The sequence below is a fragment of the Heterodontus francisci genome, chromosome 31, assembly GCF_036365525.1.
Source record: "Heterodontus francisci isolate sHetFra1 chromosome 31, sHetFra1.hap1, whole genome shotgun sequence".
Classification (NCBI taxonomy): Eukaryota; Metazoa; Chordata; class Chondrichthyes; order Heterodontiformes; family Heterodontidae; genus Heterodontus; species Heterodontus francisci.
In genome coordinates this window covers 38,481,446-38,497,605 of record NC_090401.1, presented here as the reverse complement: position 1 = coordinate 38,497,605, position 16,160 = coordinate 38,481,446, and the positions used below count along the sequence as shown (strand labels likewise).

Genomic DNA, 16,160 nt, shown 5'->3' with positions numbered 1-16,160 from the left:
GGAATATGAAGAAGCACTTTTTTTACACAGCAGGTTGTAATGACCGAGAACTCACTGCGCACAATGGTGGTGGAAGTGGAAACGATCAATGACTTCAAGAGTAAGTTGGATGGCGCCACCTGAGAGAAAGAGACTTGCAGGGCTACGGGGATTGAGCCAGGGAGTGGGACTGACTGCACAGTTCCATCGAGAGCCAGAATGGGCTCGAGGGACAGAATGGCCTCCTTCTGTGCCATAAGTAAATGACTCTTTGACTCTCTCTCCCGTCTGTCTCTCTCTCTCCCCCTCTGTCTGTCTGTCTCCCTTCCCCACTCTCACTGTCCCTCTCCACCCCCTCTCTCTGTATCTCTCCAGTGCTCCCCGCTCAGTGTTCTCTCGCCTGTCTCTCTGTCCCCCCGTCTCCCCCTTTCTCTCTCCCCCTCTGTCTCTCTGCTCCCTCTCTCTAGCTCTCTCTCTCTCTCTGCCTCCCTCTCTCTCTGTTTCCCCCTCTCTGTCTCTCTGCCCCCTCTCTCTACCTCTCTCTCTCTGTTTCCCCCTCTCCCTGTTCTCCGCCCACCCCTCTCTCTGTTTCTCCCCAGCACACTCTCACACACAGGTTGCAGAGAGTGGAACTCTCTTTTTAGTTCTTTTTAAAGTCAGTTCTTTTAAAAAAAGAGATTGTTGTCAGTCTCACAGGTGACAGCCGCTGACATTGGGAACAGACTTTTCCCAACAGACTCCGTCTTTTCCAGCCGGCTTTAAAACAAAATTCAGTACCCGCCGGAAAACCCGGAGTCTGTTGGGAAATGGCTGTTCCCGATGTCAGCGGCTGTCGGCTGTGAAACTGACAGCGATCTTTTTCAAAAGAACTGATTTTTAAGAGAACTTTAAAAGAGCGTTCCACTCTCTGTAACCTGCGAAACTGACAGCGCAATAGTTTAAACGCCAGTTCTGACAAAGGGAAATTTCTCATCTCCAGTCAACTGCCATTCATTAACCCATTTAGACCAATCTCTATTCCCTTTTGTTATAGTAGTCACATTGGCCATATAGTTTGGCATCATCAGCAAATATAAGAAGTACAGGCTCTGAATCATTCGTGAATAAAGTGGACAGCGGGAGACCTGAAACAACACGCTGCAAAACTACACTCATCACTGCTGCTCAGAGATTTTTCACTTAGTTTCACGTTTTGCTTTCGATCACCAAACAAGTTTTTAACATGGCTATCATATATATTATGACCTTCATAAACTTCAGCTTTCTTTAAAAAGTACTTTCATATAAAGCTCATCCTCTTTGTGTTCCCTACCTGTTAAGAAAAGTTAGAATTTATCATTTCTGCATGATATTTTCCCTCACCTCCATTAGTTAGGGTCCATGATTCAAACTAAACTGATATCACCCATTGACTCAATCAGCAAGCACCTTAACTGAAACAACAGGGAATGACATCCTTTGTAGGAACAGGACCATGCAAAAGTGCCAAAGGGCTGTCTTCGAGAATCATAAAGTGGCATAGTGGTAAATGGGTTGTGGATACCCACACAGTATGGAGCTCAGCTGTTGAACTGAGAGTTGGGTAGTAAACTGTGAATACAGACTTTTAAGCAATGAAGTCGAAAAATCATTATCTCTAATTGGAGTTGGGAGAAGATGCACTTTGAGACAAAAAAAGTCACGGTCCCTCATATTTGTGAGGCTCCCTTTGTTGGAAGCAAGGCTGTAAGTTGCGAGGTGTGCTCATAAAATTGAGCTGACCTGTTTGTAAATCCATGCTTCAGTGCTGACTTGTTGGGCAGGACTGACACACAAATGGGTGAACCCTTTAAGCACAGAGTGTCAGAGATTAGAAGTTAAACTGTGGCTAGACCAGCTATTCAGGCAGAGTTAAGAGTGTCACTTAACTGACATTAGTCTGAGATCAAGAAAGGTAACAGTAGGGAAAATGTTAGAAACTTTTTTAAACATGTTATAGCAGGGCACTTAGAAAAAATCAAGGTAATCAGGCAGAGTCAACATGGTTTTGTGAAAGGGAAATCATATTTAACCAATTTTTTGGAGTTCTTTGAAGAAGTAACTTGTGCTGTGGATAAAGGGGAACCAGTGGATGTAATGTACTTAGATTTCCAGAAGGCATTTGATAAGGTGCCACATCAAAGGTTATTGCGGAAAATAAAAGCTCATGGTGTAGGGGGTAAAGTATTGGCATGGATAGAAGATTTGCTAGCTAACAGGAAACAGAGTAGGCATAAATGCGTCATTTTCTGGTGGGCAAGATGTAACGAGTGGCGTGCCACAGGGATCAGTGCTGGGGCCTCAACTTTTTTATAAATTATATAAATGACTTGAAGGGACCGAAGGTATGCTGCTAAATTTGCTGATGACACAAAGATAGGTAGGAAAGTAAATTGTGAAGAGGACATAAGGAGGCTACAAAGGGATATAGATAAGTTGTGAGTGGGCAAAGATCTGGCAAATGGAGTACACTGTGGAAAAATGTGAAATTGTTCATTTTGGCAGGAAGAATAAAAAAGCATATTATCTAAATGATGAGAGATTGCAGAGCTCTGAGATGCAGAGAGATCTGGATGTCCTAGTGCATGAATTGCAAAAGGTGAGTATGCAGGTACAGCACATAATTAGGAAAACTAATAGACTGTTAATGTTAATTGCGAGGGGAATTGAATACAAAAGTAGGGAGGTTATACTTTAGTTATACAGGGCATTGGTGAGACCACATCCAGAGTACTGTGTACAGTATTAGTCTCCTTATTTAAGAATGTAAATGAGTTGAAAGCAGCTCAGAGAAGGTTTGCTAGATTAATACCTGGAATGGGCGGGTTGTCTTATGAAGAAAGTTTGGACAGGCTAGGCTAGTATTTGCTGGAGTTTAGACGAGTAAGTGGCGACTTGATTGAAACATAAGATCCTGAGGGGTCTTGAGAGGGTGGATGTGGAAAGGATGTTTCCTCTTGTGGGAGAATCTAGAATCTAGATCACTGTTTAAAAATAAGGGGTCGCCTATTTAAGACAGCGAGGAGGAGGAATTTTTTCTTTCAGAGGGTCGTGAGCCTTTGGAACTCGCTTCCTCAAAAGCAATGGAAGCAGAGTCTTTGAATATTTTTAAGGCAGAGGTAGATAGATTGTTGATAAGCAAAGGGGTGAAAGGTTATTGGGGGTAGGCGGGAATGTGGAGTTGAGGTTACAATCCGATCAGCCATGATCTTATTGAATGGCGGAGCAGGCTCGAGGGGCCGAGTGGCCTACTCCTGTTCCTAATTCGGATGTACGTATGTTCTTATGACAGGAAAACCAGCTCAGATTATCACTCGTGGAAAAGGAGAGTTGGAAATGAAGAACCAATTGAAACAAATAGCCCCATCAAGAGTAGTAGATTGACTCAACAATGCTGCTAATGAGTTGAGGTCAAGTAAGCTCTGATAACCACACGTGTAGACTTGAACTATTGGATAGACTGGCTTTTTTTTTTCATTATTCGTTCATAGGATGTGGGCATCACTGGCTCAGCCAGCATTTATTGCCCATCCCTCATTGCCCTTGAGAAGGTGACAGTGAGCTGCCTTTTTGAACCACTGCAGCCCATGTGGGGTAGGTACACCAACATTGATGTTAGGGAGTTCCAGGATTTTGACCCAGCAAGAGTGAAGGAATGGCGTTATATTTCTAAGTCAGGATGGTGTGTGGCTTGGAGGGGAACTTGCAGGTGGTGGTGTTCCCATGCATCTGCTGCCCTTGGCCTTCGTGGTAGAGGTCGCGGGTTTGGAAGGTGCTGTCTAAGGAGACTTGGTGAGTTGCTGCAGTGCATCTTGTAGACGGCACACACTGCTGTCACTGTATGTCGGTGGTGGAGGGAGTGAATGTTGTGGATGGGGTGCCAATCAAGTGGGCTGCTTTGTCCTGCTTGGTGTCGTGCTTCTTGAGTGTTGTTGGAGCTGCACCCATCCAGGCAAGTGAAGGGTATTCCATCACATTCCTGACTTGTGCTTTGTAGATGGTGGACAGGCTTTGGGTGTTATAGAACTTCCAAGTCTGTTTGTGAAGAAGACACTGAGACCAGGAAGCTTAGGTAGAAACTGTTTATTGCTTGCCACAGAACTTACTTCTTCAATTCTAACAACCCATGGTCAGTGCTAGCTGGCTCTTCTTCATATATACACATCTGAATACAATTAATTAATTAACACCCAACACCTGTTCACCCTATTATCTTGAACTACCAGGTATTTATCATCCTTTAACAGAACTTCAGACCCTAACATTGGGGAGTCAGGAGATGAGTTACTTGCCGCAGGATTCCTCGCCTCTGACTTGCTCTTGTAGCCACTGTATTTATAAAGCTACTCCAGTTCAGTTTCAATGGGAACTCCAGGCTGTTGATGGTCGGGTATTCAGCGATCATAATGCAATTGAATGTCAAGGGGAGATGGTTAGATTCTCTCTTGTTGGAGATGGTCATTGCCTGGCACTTGTGTGATGCAAATGTTACTTGCTACTTATCAGCCCAAGCCTGAATATTGTCCAGGTCTTGCTGCATTTCTTCGCGGACTACTTCAGTCTCTGAGGAGTCGCAAATGGTGCTGAACATTGTGCAATTCATCAACGAACATCCCCACTTCTGACCTTATGACTGAAGGAAGGTCATTGATGAAGCAGCTGAAGATGGTCAGGCCATCTACCCTGAGGAACACCTGCACTGATGTCCTGGAGCTGAGATGATTGACCTCCAACAACCACAACCATCTTCCTTTGCGCTAGGTATGATTCCAACCAGCAGAGTTTTCCCCCTGATTCCCATTGACTCCAATTTTGCTAGGGCTTCTTGATGCCATACTCGATCAAATGCTGTCTTGATATCAAAGGCAATCACTCTCACCTCACCTCTGGAGTTCAGCTCTTTTGTCCATGTTTGAACCAAGGCTGCAATGAGGTCAGGAATTGAGTGGCCCTGGCGGAACCCAAACTGAGCGTCACTGAGCAGGTTATTACTAATCAAGTGCTGCTTGATAGCACTGTCAATGACACCTTCCATCACTTTACTGATGATCGAGAGTAGGCTGATGGGGCGGTAATTGGCTGGGTTGGATTTGTCCTGCTTTTTGTGGACAGGACATTCCTGGGCAATTTTCCACATTGCCGGGTCGATGCCAGTGTTGTAGCTGTACTGGAACAGCTTGGCTAGGGGCGCGGCAAGTTCTGGAGCATCAGTACTATTGCCAGAATGTTGTCAGGGCCCGGAGCCTTCGTGGTATCCAATGCCTTCAGTCGTTTCTTGATATCACGTGGAGTGAATCAAATTGGCTGAAGACTGGCCTCCTGGCATGCCCTCCTGCATTCTTCATTGAACCAGGGTTGATCCCTGGCTTGATGGTAATGGCAGTGGGGGATATATGCCACCATGAGGTTACAGATTATGGTTGAGTACAATTCTGCTGCTGCTGATGGCCCACAGCACCTCATGGATGCCCAGTTTTGAGTTGCCAGATCTGTTTGAAATCTATTCCATTTAGCACGGTGGTAGTGCCACACAACACGATGGAGGGTATCTTCAATGTAAAGATGGGACTGTGTCTCCACAAGGATTGTGCGGTGGTCACTCCTACCAATACTGTCATGGACAGATGCATCTGTGATAGGCAGAATGGTGAGGATGAGGTCAAGTATGTTTTTCCCTCTTGTTAGTTCCCTCACCACCTGTCGTAGACCCAGTCTAGCAGCTAAGTCCTTTAGGACTCGGTCAGTACTGGTGCTACCGAGCCACTCTTGGTGATGGACATTGAAGTCCCCCACCCAGAGTACATTCTGCACCCTTGCCACCCTCAGTGCTTCCTCCAAGTGGTATTCAACGTGGAGGAGTACTAATTCATCAGCTGATGGGGGGCGGTAGGTGGTAATCAGCAGGAGGTTTCCTCGCCCATGTTTGACCTGATGCCATGAGACTTCATGGGGTCCAGAGTCGATGTTGATGACTCCCAGACTGTATACCACTGTGCCGCCGCCTCCTCAGTTGGGCCTGTCCTGCCGTGGGACAGGACATACTCGGGGATGATGATGGTCGTGTCTGGGACATTGTAAGGTATGGTTCCGTGAGTATGACTATGTCAGGCTTTTGCTTGACTAGTCTGTGGGACAGCTCTCCCAACTTTGGCACAAGTCCCCAGATATGAGCAAGGAGAAATTTGCAGGGTCAACAGGGCTGGGTTTATCATTGTCGTTTCCGGTGGCTAGGTCAATGCTGGTGGTCCATCCGGTTTTATTCCTTATCGACCTTTTAGCGGTTATGGTACAACTGAGTGGCTTGCTAGGCCATTTCAGAGGGTATTTTAAGAGTCAACCACATTGCTGTGGGTCTGGAGTCATATATAGGCCAGACCAGGTAAGGACAGTAGTGAACCAGATGGATTTTTGCGACAATCGACAATGGTTTCATGACCAGCTTTTTAATTCCAGATTTTTTTTTATTAATTGAATTCAAATTCCACCTTTTGCCATGGTGGGATTCAAACCCATGTCCCCAGGGGAATACCCTGGGTCACTCATCCAGTGACAATACTCCGACGCCACTGCCTCCCCTTTAATACCTTACAAAGGAACATCCAGTTGACACCTACAGAACAAGAAGTGCATTTGAATGCATTGCCTCCTTGTTTAACATTTTCTGAAACTATTGACTGAAGGTTTTACTTTTCTTAAAACTAATAGAATAAAATTTCAAAATATAGGGAATTCATTTCCACAGCTTACTTGTATCTTAATCTGGCACAAAATATCAAAGAAACAATCTGGCAAATCAAGTGCATGCAGGCAGCATGGAATGATCATTTTGTCTCTCGATCAGATTCAATCTAGTCAAAAATGAAACCAACATAATTCACTTCGTATGAGTAAAGCCATTATGTTTTGAAAAGATTTCTAAAGTTTCTACTCCTGTGTTTGCTTTATTACTGGTCAGTCAAAGTAATCACTGATCGCCTATGTTAAAGGTTTTCCAATCTATTCCTGACATCCTTAACATTCCCAGTGGTGATAGATTATGGCTATTGCATTACAACGGTGACAAACCAAATTCACAGTAGTGTCAGAGGTTTACGAGTCACAAAGACCATGATGTTATCATTAAGCAAGATGATATAATTCACTTCTGTGACATGTTATTTGTGTGTAATTATGACAGAATAGTTGATATGACATAAATAAACTATATGTGAATACATCATTTTAATTTATGTTGATGAGGATCATCACCAAAACATTGGCCTGGATTTTGCTCTCAGCGATGAAGGAATGGCTTTTGCCATTCAGCTCGCGTACAGTTGCACAGAGACTTTTTGCAGGCTTGTCAGCGTAGACTTCCCAGTCATCCAGCGACTGTTTCAGTGCAGCACCCGCCACAGTGGATTAGTGGTGTCTTGTGACCAGGGCAAGCAACAGTGAGGCTCTTCAACCAATTAGATTGAAGAATTTTCATTGAGCCATGCAGTAAAAAGCAGGAAGTATAAATTACACTTAAATCATATACAGGAAGCAAAATAAAGATTTTGAAATACAGATGGAATGAAGAAAGCGATAAAAGAGACAAAGATTTTTTAAAAAGAAAAAATATTTCCTTTTTTAAAATCTGCAACTTTTTTTCCTCAGGGAATGAGATCCCACACTTGTAAAATTAATATCTCAGGGCTAGCGGGGCTGTTCAGCAGCATTAAAAACTCACTTACTCCTAAATATACCAACCTTAACTTTTTCAGTCATTTTTAATGTGGAACTAATTTGCAAATACCCCAAGTCCATGCCATTTGAGTGATTTCAGTGCCAAGTCTATTGGCAAGAACTGTAACAGCGCATCCTGTGGATCAGCATAGTTTCTCTGTCAGCAACATCTGGATTTCTGCCAACACCAGAAGTTGCTGTCAGATTTACCCTGTAATAACAGCAAATGCCGATAGCCTCAACATTGTGACAACAAAATCCAGGCCCATGATCTTTGGTACATTTGGATGACAGAAACTGATAATATTTCTACAGTTAGAAATGCTTGTGGGAGGCACTTACGGTTGTTTGATTCTCTTAGCTCTGCCCTGCACCACAGAACTGCTAAGTTTTACACTTAAAGTTCTCATGCCAGCAAGATGGCAAGTACCTCCTATAATTTTTAGATTAGATTAGAGATACAGCACTGAAACAGGCCCTTCGGCCCACCGAGTCTGTGCCGACCATCAACCACCCATTTATACTAATCCTACACTAATCCTATATTCCTACCAAACATCCCCACCTGTTCCTATATTTCCCTACCACCTACCTATACTAGTGACAATTTATAATGGCCAATTTACCTACCAACCTGCAAGTCTTTTGGCTTGTGGGAGGAAACCGGAGCACCTGGAGAAAACCCACGCAGACACAGGGAGAACTTGCAAACTCCACACAGGCAGTACCCAGAATCGAACCCGGGTCCCTGGAGCTGTGAGGCTGCAGTGCTAACCACTGCGCCACTGTGCCGCCCCAACCACTGCGCCACTGTGCCGCCCTGTTATAATTAGAAGAAGTTGAGAATAGATATTTTGGAATGGACAGAGTGGATAGTCAGAAGCTTTTTCCCAGGGTGGAAGAGTCAGTTACTAGGGGACATAGGTTTAAGGTGCAAGGGGCAAAGTTTAGAGGGGATGTGCGAGGCAAATTTTTTACACAGAGGGTGGTGAGTGCCTGGAACTTGCTGCTGGCGGAGTTGGTGGAAGCAGATACGATAGCGACATTTAAGAGACATCTTGTCAAATATATGAATAGGAAGGGAATAGAGGGATATGGGCCCCGGAAGTGCAGAGGTGTTAGTTTAGGCAGGCATCAAGATCGGCGCAGGCTTGGAGGGCCGAATGGCCTGTTCCTGTGCTGTACTGTTCTTTGTTCTTTGATATATGTGCACATGATTATTGTCCCACCAAGCTGAAGTTAGGCTGAACAATTAACATAGTATTAAAAGACGTTTTGTATAATTTCTCCTTGTGGATTTTTGTTCACAATTTTAGCTGTACCTCCCGGCCTTTTGCTTTTTTCCAGTCACTCTCTACTAGTTCTGCAAATCTCTGGGTTCCTCCAGTTGCAACAATCATCCTATTGTTTTTGTCTCTGTTATTAGAGCAATGGACTGTGCAAGGAATATGAGTACAGTGGTTATGTACTGGACTAGTAATCTGGAGGCGTGTGTTCAAACCTGACCCCAGCAATTGGGGACTTTAAATTCAGTTAATTAAATAAATATGGAATTAAAAAGCTGGTATCAGTAATGGTGACAATAAAACTACCAGATTGCCATTAAAAACCCATCTGGCTCACTCATGTCCTTTAGAGTCTCCAGAGCCACAGCAATGTAGTTGACTCTTAACTGCCCTGTGAAATAGCCCAGCAAGCCATACACTGTATCAAAACTGCTATGAAAACATATAATCCACATAGATTGCTGTGGTTCAAGAAGGCAGCTCACCAGCACCTTCTCAAGAGCAATTAGGAATGGGTAATAAATGCTGGCCTTGATGTTTTTTCCAAAATGGTGAACCTAGTATAAAAGCAGCTTGTGTTGCTTTAATATTTGATTTTAAACAATTAGATATGTGTTGGTAGCCAACCCAACACTGATCTCACCCAACTTCTGCTCTTCTAACAGTGGACACTAGATAATGATTAAGAACAGGAACCCTGGTTGATTCTTCCTCCCTAACTAGGAGAGGAGTGGGTCACTGAGGTCAATTATTAAATCCTTGCCACTGCCCTAACTTACAAGATCTAACTTAGCAAAGGCCAGAGATTTGTCAGACTCACATGTGAGTAAAGTCACATGTTGGGCAAGGGTCGACAGGGTGCCCAGTGCACGTGGAAGCCTACTGCAGCAAGAATCAACACTTCTGGACCAGAAGGGAAGGGAAGGGGAGAAATTTGGCAAAGAAAGTTGGTGAGTAAAATGATTTTAGGAAGTTCTCTTAAATTTTATCCTACATTTCCTGTTAAGTGATAACATTGATAAATCATATCACTGGCCTCTGTCTCATAAATAAGGAATATTTAGTCAGTCTTCTAGTCTGCCTCTGTTTGCATTTCAGTCCATGCAAAAATATTATTTCCAATAAAAAATTAACTATAGGAACTGGTTTCCCAAACAGTGTACCACTCACACTGCCCCCATACCTGCTGCTGAATTTAATTTGACTCCTAACTTTAACCAATTTTCAACACTCTAATGAACAGTGACTGAATACACTTTAAATTGAAATTCAAGGGGGAAAAATCAGGATAGAATAATGCAATTAATTCCTAGAGAAGGAAATCTTCTTATTCTCATAGACTTTCTGACAAATGATTTAGTCACTGCCACTGCAGAGTTTCCATGTGTATCACCTAGAATTCACTGCTGTTATATAGAGTCCTTATGTGCAATATCACCTGGTTATTCTCTGCCATTGTGGAGAATTCCCATGTACATTACCTAGCATTCTCTGCCATTGTATAGAGTTCCTCTATATGATATCAATGCATTCACTATTGATGCAAATTCGACCTATCTAATAAGTTTGATTATATTCACTAACGTTAGATACAATCCCACGTGCTGAATCACTTCCTGTGCACAATTACTACAGAAGAGTACTTATTCAAGGTTAAAATATTTAAGCTTTGATTGAGCAGGCTGTCAGTCTGGCACTCCTCATTTCACACATTATTATGCAAGATATAAGTAGTAATCAAACAGTTTAAAGGCCGCATGTTATCTTGCTGGCTGTTTGAAGAGTTAACATCAACAGCTTGAAACAACTAGGGATAGTGTCATGTCAGCACCCGTTGAATGAATTCATACAGCACTGATGGTGCACATTTGGACAGTTTAATCTGTCACTCCAGAATTGGCCTTTATAGCCACTCCAGGCGCTGCTTCACAAACCACTGACCACCTCCAGGCGCGTATCCATTGTCTCTCGAGATAAGGAGGCCCAAAAGAAGAAAAGAAAGAATCATCCAGAATACCAAGGAGCAAGAGAACCATCTATTGTATGTTTCAGTACTCATCTATACATGTGCTAAGCCAATCTAATAGGTTGATATGCTATAAAACAAGTTTACATTTGTACCATGCACTGGTCTAATGAGTCATGGTATGTGATGGATAAGCCTGTCAGCTCACAAAACGAGTAATGATATAAAGACTAGCTTACATGAACAGGGTCAAAATGTTGAACCATAGACATTTACAGTTCAAAAGGAAGCCATTCAACTTATTTGAATGAATTAAAATGAACCCCACTGCCCTGTATTTTTTCCCATAGCCTTGCATCTTCCTCTGCTTCAAGTGTTTTACCGCTTTTCCCTTAAAAGATATAAAAGTCTCGACTTCAACTACTCCCTGTGGCAAAGCAATGCATGCTCCAAAAAACCTGAGTAAAGACATTTCTCTGAATCTCTTTCACTTCCTTAGTGACCATTTTAAATTGCTGGACCCTTGTCACTGATTCCTAAGCAGAGTAAATAGCCTTTCCCTATTCAACTATCAAAGTTGCTCATAACTTAAAAAATCTCCCATCTCATTTTAGCCCTCTCTGCTCCCGTAGAAATAATCACAATACCCTTCCTATAATGGGACACCAAAAAACGCACACAGTACTCTAACTGTGCTTTCACCATTGCCATGTACAAATTAATTCTTTCCTCTTTAGTCTTGTAGTCTATGGCCTGATTTATAAAATCCAAAATACTATAGCCTTTTGCACATTAAAGGAAATATGTATTTGAACGCTTAGGTCTCTATGTTCATCCACAACCTTCAGTGTCTTTGCATTGATATTTACTCCCATTCCATGCTCTTATTCTAAATGATATCCTCACATTTCACCATATTAAGTTACACTTGGAGTACTGCGTGCAGTTCTGATTGTCATATTATAATAAAGATATAGAGATGAAGAGGGTGCAGGAAAGACTTAGAAGGATGATACCAGAACGGTGAGGTAATAACTATCAGGAAAGGATGAACAGGTTGGGTTTTTTTACTCTTAAGAGAAGGCTCAGGAGTGACCGAATAGAGCTCTTTAAAATTATGAAAGGTTTTGATACAGTAGTTACAGAAAGCATGCTTCCACTTGTGGGGAAGAGAAAAATAAGGGGCCATCAATACAAAATAGTCACCAAGAAATCAAACAGGAAATTCAAAAGTAAATTCTTTACCCAGAGTGTGGTGAGAATATGGAACTTGCTACCACAGGAGTAGTTGAGGCGAATAGTATAGACACATTTAAGGCAAACCTCGATAAGCATATGAGGGAAAGGAGAATAGAGGGTTATGCTGTTAGAGTTAGTTGAGGAAGGATGGGAGGCAGCTCGAGTGGAGCATAAACACTGCATGGACTGGTTGGGCTGAATGGCCTGTTTCTGTGCTGTATATTCTATGTAATTCTATGCACATCTGCCACCTGTCTGAGCATTGCACTAACCCATCTATTGTTTACCAAACCCCCTACTTTGTGTCATTAGCACATTTAGATATAGTATTCCCGATATCCAAGTCCAAATCATCAATATGTATCAAGAATAGAAATGGACCCTGCATCAAGGCTTGTGGGATAGTTTTTCTCCAATCCTATTACAACGTTCATTAACTCCAGTCCATGTTTCCCAGTCCAGCAATGAACTCTCTATGCATGCTGCTACATTTCCCTTTCTACCATAAGCCTGAATTGTTGCAACAAGACTCCTGTCAGACATTTATTGAAAGATTTCTGAGCATTCATAAACGCTATTTCTACTGCATCCCATCTCTATGGCCACCTTTACTATTACTTCTTCAAAGAAATCTATTAAATTTGTCACCACAACTTGTCTGTAACATATCCATGCTAGCTGTTCTCAATTATCCCTTGCATTTCTAAATGCTCACTAATTTTTACCTCAAATTATGGACTTAAAGACTTTGTCCACTGCTGACATAAGAATAGCCAGTTTATCCTTTGATTATTTGATTAGAGATACAGCACTGAAACAGGCCCTTCGGCCCACCGAGTCTGTGCCGAACATCAACCACCCATTTATACTAATCCTACACTAATCCCATATTTCTTCCAAACATCCCCACCTGTCCCTAAATTTCCCTACCACCTACTTATACTAGTGACAATTTATAACGGCCAATTTACCTATCAACCTGCAAGTCTTTTGGCTTGTGGGAGGAAATCGGAGCACCCGGAGAAAACCCACGCAAACACAGGGAGAACTTGCAAACTCCACACAGGCAGTACCCGGAATCGAACCCGGGTCCCTGGAGCTGTGAGGCTGCGGTGCTAACCACTGCGCCACTGTGCCGCCTTCTCATACAAATGTGTTATATGTGTTCCCTTCAATCTTGCAGCACCTTTTGCATATCTAAGGAGAACTGATAAATTGTGGTTAACGCCTCTAATATCTCCTAGTTCAACATGCTGCATGCTATCAGTGCCTACTGACTTATCCACCTTGTGTTCTCTAATCTTTTTCAGAACCAGTTATTTCTCTAGTTATCTCCAACAATTGTTCAATATCCTCCTCTGGTACACCTACATTCTCACCACCAACCTCATTTGTTAACAGACATATCCACTCTTTCATCTCTCTGGTTCTATCTTCAACTAAAAGTATTTTACTTTTAATACACTTAAAAATGTCATAATTACACCCTTTTATATAACCTGTTAGCCTTTTTCATATTTCCTTTAGCTCTTCTAATGAGGTTTTCCACCTTAACCTTAGTTTTATTAAATGCCTCCCTTTTAAATTTGAATTTAATTTTAATCTCCTATTTATCCGCAGTATTCTATCCTTCAATATGTGCTTTTATTTGTCTTACAAGAATATGACTATATTATACTTCTATTGCATACTTGAAGATAACCCACTGTTGATCTGCTGTCTTGTTTGCGAACTTCATAGCTAATACCTGTCATACATGAATATTTAGTACAATATGAACTGCTCCGTAATAATCGTGACTCTACCCCCAGCATGTTTACTCATGTTCTAAAAATCATATATCACAGCAGGCAGCCATCTCGTACATTCACGTTACTCACAGCACATCACCAAGAGTAGTGCATAAAAATCAGATACAGGTCATAAAAAACACCAATTTTAGTCAACACATCGTAGCCCACTATTTAATGTGTGAAGCGACTCATTACACCGATGCTTACAATAGGCTGGAGTACAAATATTACAAGTGAATCACTTTTATGAACAAGTAGTCGCACTCCTGATTCAATCACCATCAGGCCTTCAAGTGTGATCTACATCTACAGGCTAGCCCCTCAGCAACATCACCCAAAAACACAGCATCAGTTTCCACATGTATATTGAAAACACCCAACTCTACCTCAGCATCACCTCTATTGACCCCTCCACTGTCTCTCAATTATCACACTACTTATCCAACATCCAGTACTGGATGAGCAAAAATTTCCACCAACTAAATATTGGGAAGACTGAAGCCATTCTCTTTGGTCCCTGCTACAAACTCCATTCCCTAGCCACCAACTCCAACCCTCTCCCTGGAAACTGGCTGTGGCCGAACCAACCTTGGTGCTGTATTTGGCCACAAAATGAGGTTCCATCCACCTATCCATGTCATCACTAAGGTTGCTTATTTCCATTTCTGTAACATCGCCTGACTCTGCCCCTGCCTCAGTTCACCTGCTGCTGAAACTCTTTGCTACCTCTAGACTTGACTATTCTAATGCATTCCTGGCTGGCCTCCCACATTTTACCTCCCATAAACTTGGGGTCATTGAAAACTATGCTGTGTCCTAACTCGCCCCTATATTTGCTGACCAACATTGGCTCCGAGTTAAGCAATACCCCGATTGTAAAATTCTCACCCAGTTTTCAAATTCCTCCACAGCCTCGGTCCTCCCTATCTTTAATCTCCTCCAGCCCCAGAACCCTCAGCGATATCTACACTCCTCTAATCATGGCCTCTTCAGCATCCCCAGTTTTAATCACTCCACCATTGGTGGCCATCCCTAAGTTCTGGAATTCCCTCCCTAAACCTTTCTGCCTCTATTTCCTCCTTTTGACCAAGCATTTTGTCATCTGCTGTAATAGCTCTTTATGGGGCTTTGTGTCAAATTTTGTTTGATAATGCTCCTGTGAAGGCTTACTATGCTAGAGATGCTATATAAAGACTAGTTGTGAGATATCACACATCAACTGCGTGTGGGTCAGTGGCTGTCAGATCCACTATGGCAGTCCTGAAAAGTTCAACTTTCATCATTTAATATCTGAGCCTCTCAGTGACATCACTGCCGTGTAAATACGTAACGCACCCGTCCTTATTCTTTATTTCAAGAGCAAATTCCCGACTTTTATCAGCATGCAGCAATTCCAACTGCGAAAAAAAACCTATCTCCACCTCACACAACGCGTGAAAACACCCAGAAGTCAAACTTCCCCCAACTCCAGGAGAACTTTTCTTAGTCAATGATCCTAACAACTCATTTCGTTCTTTGTGTTAAATCTCCGCAGCATTCCTCCGTGTAGTTTAACGCCAGTTTTCTCCATTCACAATAAAGTGCATTTAAAGTCACTGTCTTTACCTGTCCCTTCTCCCAGACACAGCCAAGGTTGCGTGGAAGCGCTGCCGCCCCTTTCCCACCAGGTTCCCTGTCGCTCGTGAGTCTCTCGCTGTCTTGCCCTGATGTTGAAATGCCGATCGCAAGCAGTAGGGTGACAGTCTGATGGGGTTCAGAAGCTGCTGCCCTCCCCCATGCCGATGTTGCAATCACTCTGACCCGGTTGGACAGGTTTAGCAGCTCTTCCGTCTTGACAGGTGATCACAAGCAAAGCGGCTGGAGACTAATCCGTCCAGGCGACTCCCTCCAGTGACTCTTCAGCTGCTTTCTAAACACTGTTCAGAGATTGGAAACGTGACTTCAGTTAGTGCCCTCTCCTGTTTGTCCTTCCTTGTGCCGCACTGCCACAGGCGCCTATATAACAAAGACGCCTTTCACCACATCCCAAAACCCCCAAGCCAATGAAGTTATCTCTATCTCTGTGATTTCCTCACTGCACAGGTCAATTATCCTGCGGACTCCGTACATTTTTCTCATGCTACATAATAACGAGCAACAGCAGAAGTCTAAAAATAATCCGTTTTTTTT

General features: G+C 42.8%; 1 protein-coding gene across 1 annotated transcript in view; it reads right to left on the bottom strand.

Moving 5' to 3' along the window:
* ncmap (non-compact myelin associated protein) overlaps nt 1–15,865 on the bottom strand; it is an 86,904-nt gene extending 71,039 nt beyond the window's left edge. The window contains exon 1 of the mRNA XM_068010944.1: nt 15,597–15,865. The gene's annotated coding sequence lies outside the window, so the exon portion shown is untranslated. The remainder of the gene's footprint in view (nt 1–15,596) is intronic.
* Nucleotides 15,866–16,160: the final 295 nt, after the last annotated feature.